General features: G+C 36.6%; 1 non-coding gene across 1 annotated transcript; it reads right to left on the bottom strand.

Moving 5' to 3' along the window:
- Positions 1-2878: 2878 nt before the first annotated feature.
- On the bottom strand, positions 2879-2985 carry LOC136204978 (small nucleolar RNA R71). Its single transcript, XR_010675788.1, has one exon. It is a non-coding gene; the product is annotated as a small nucleolar RNA R71 (small nucleolar RNA).
- Between the last annotated feature and the right edge of the window lie 495 nt (positions 2986-3480).

Raw genomic sequence — 3480 nt, 5'->3', positions numbered from 1 at the left:
TTCCTGAGGGATTATCAATTAGTCGGCCACCCTTGTTTTTCGGATCAAATTATACTTTTTGGAAAAATAGGATGAAGAACTTTATTCAAGCTACAAACATGAGTGCGTGGCTTGCAATAGTTCAAGGCCCATATGTGCCTTACAAAACAGTAGACAACGAAAAAGTTGTCAAGAGTGGAACTGAGTGGTCAGAAGATGACCTTAAAAAATTACAAAATAATGCTTCGGCTATCAATATGCTTCACTGTGCTCTAGATGCTGCAGAGTACAATAAAATCTCAGGTTGCGAGTCAGCACAAGAGATATGGAAAAAGCTGGAGGTGACCTATGAAGGCACAAACAAGGTCAAGGAATCAAAGGTGAACCAACATATGAGATTGTATGAGCTGTTCGAGATGAATAAGAATGAAGATATCTCGGAGATGAACTCAAGGTTCACAAATATCATAAACGAGCTCAAAAGACTCGGAAAGAATTTCACCGAGGAGGAACAGGTGAAGAAAATATTGAGGAGTCTCCCCAAAAGCTGGCAAGCTAAGAAGACAGATGTGGAAGAAGCTCAGGACTTGACCACGTACAAATACGACAAGCTGATCGGATCTCTGCTGACTCATGAGATCTCTATGAAAAACTTTGAAGCAAAAGAAAAGTCAGAGGACAAGAAACAAAAATCACTTTTCATGAAAGCTGATGTTAAGCCCAAAATATACCTAAAATATCATCAATAATTACATCAATATTGCTACGAATTTATGCTATTCATACCTATTTAGAATACTTTTGCTCTCGAATATGTTTCTTTCGTGCAAGGTACATAAATATTTGGTAAAATCCAAATAGGAGTAAAAAGAGCTCAAAAATAGAAGAAAAGACCTACAAAAGGAGTCGAAGACGACGAAAATTAATAACGCCAAGTCGAGGACACGAACGAGAGCGAAAAAAGTGAAAAACGCTCTGTGCCGCGACCGTGGCCCCCCCTTTTCACGGTCGCGACATGCGTCCTTCAGCCTTTTTTCCCTTCGTCCGATGACCAAATTGTTGCTCCCCCATTCTTGGTAGTGAATTTGATATTCTCGGTACGAGCAGGAGATTTTGGAAGCCTAGTTACACACTTTCGTTTTCGATGAAACACGATCGTTCGGGTGGATAAAGACGTCCTTTCGCAGCGGACACGATCCTTCACAACGGACACGACACTTCAATCAAGACTCTTCAACGTCTATAAATAAAGAGTTAATGGAGAGTTGATATATAGAAAGATATATGTGTAGAAGAAAGAGATTAGTGTAGAATTTATGCAGAAATTCCGAATCAAGTGATTCAGAAGTTAGATTTCGATTCTGTTCAAAAGCAATATGATGTACACACATTGTTTACAAATTAATAACAAATTCAGTAGCGTTTAGACATTGTTCCAGTTTAGTTTTCATTTTGGTAGTAGACCGATCCAGTCCTATTATGAAGATTCAGCGAGAAGATTGAGTAGAGGATTCGTCCCTGAGCCTGACAAACTCTAACGAAACCCAAGGAAAGGATTGACAACCCGTTCACTTGCACGCCGTCGAAGAATTCAATGCTCCATGTTCTCTGTAAACTTGTATCAATTTATATTTCATCTAATAAAGTCCGTTCTATTCGATAGATTCTTATGCAGCACTTTGGTAAATGAGCCGAAGTGGATTGATGCTGGTGTTTTCATTAAAACGTATTTAATTCAAATCTTTACAAGGAAACTTTGTTGAACACTTAGGCAAATTATCATCTCGAAAGAGTTTTAATTTGATTAAGGGCAACTATCCCGAAAGGGTTTTGTCGCGTTCAAAGCCAATTAATTAGAGGTTCCGTCATTTATTTCATCTTTATAATTCGTACAAAGTTTAAAGTTGTTTCTTTGCTTAATGCAAACAAATATACCTGTTTACTTTTCTAAAGTACTAAAACGTTCCTGTTTTGCAAATTCAATCTTAAATCAGATATTTTCTAACATCTTCATATTCTAATCTAATTCTCATTCTAGCTATTTCAAAACCAAAACCGATTAAACGATTTTCCATATTATAAACCTTTAAAGTAAATTTAACCGATTATAAATAAGTTTTGTTCAAAAAACGTTCCCTGTGGGATCGATATCTTTTATTACTACAAGCATATACCGTGCACTTGCGGAAATCGCTCAACAAGTTTTTGGCGCCGTTGCCGGGAAACGCCAAAATTTTTGACAAAATTTTAAATTTTTCGTGTTTTATTACGAATCTAGGTTTATTCATACTTATTCAAACTTTTACATTTTATTTATTTTTAATTACTAACATATTTATTTTTCAAAATTCTGCTTTATAGGTAGTTTCTGTTCGTGCGAAATTTCAAGTTCATGCGCAGTTCTCGAAGTTCGGGCACGTCACCAGATCCTATTGACCCAGAAATTGAAAGAACTCTTAAAAAGAATAAGAAAGAAAAGAAAAAGAAAAACCAAACCCCAATAAAAACTAACATTACCGAGCCAGAAGTTATGGCCACACTTATGGATTACGCTAGGCCAGGAGTGGCCGGTGTAACCAACAGTATAGTTAGACCCCAAATTAATGCACATCATTTTGAAATTAAGCCTGCGTTGCTTAATATGTTGCAAAATAATGTAACGTTTTACGGGTTACCTAACGAAAATCCTAATACCCATTTGACAAATTTCTTAGAAATTTGTGACACTTTTAAAATTACTGATGTAACTGCAGAAGCAATCAAACTTCGCCTTTTTCCTTTTACCTTGAAGGATCGAGCCAAAGAATGGTTAACTTCTAGGCCAGCCGCATCAATTGAGACTTGGGAACAATTAGCCCAAGCATTTTTATCAAAATTCTTCCCTTTAGCAAAAATCGCAAGAGTCATTAAAGAGTTAACATCTTTTTCTCAAAATGATAGTGAAACTCTTTATGAGGCTTGGGAACGTTTTAAAGAACTTCAACGTTTATGCCCACACCACCAATTGCCCGCTGAACTCTTAATGCAAACATTTTATAATGGACTAAATCCTACAACAAGAGGTTCATTGGACGCTATGTCTGGAGGGTTATTCATGAAGAAAACATCTGCCCAAGCAAGAGAACTTTTAGAGGAAATGGCAATCAACAACATGGACACGTACCATTAGCGAAACCATCATCCTCAACAACATCATCAGTTAAAGGTATAGTGAATCTTGATCCAGTAGCGATGTTGCAAGCCCAATTTTCTGCCTTGTCGCACAAAATTGATAGGTTTATGGCACCATGTGATCCTAATGGTCAACCAATCCAAACAGATGTGGATTACGAAGGTATGAGTGAGATTGAACAGGTAAATTTTGTCCAAGGGCAAAACCAAACTAATAATCCTTATTCCAATACATATAATCCTGGATGGAGAAATCATCCTAACTTTAACTGGAGAGACAATAATAATGCTAATGCTAATCAAAATCGTACTACTAATTATCAAAATCAA

Source organism: Euphorbia lathyris, chromosome 8 (genome assembly GCF_963576675.1).
Source record: "Euphorbia lathyris chromosome 8, ddEupLath1.1, whole genome shotgun sequence".
Classification (NCBI taxonomy): domain Eukaryota; kingdom Viridiplantae; phylum Streptophyta; class Magnoliopsida; order Malpighiales; family Euphorbiaceae; genus Euphorbia; species Euphorbia lathyris.
Note: the sequence above shows the minus strand (reverse complement) of the source record. Positions and strands in the feature narration are given on the sequence as shown.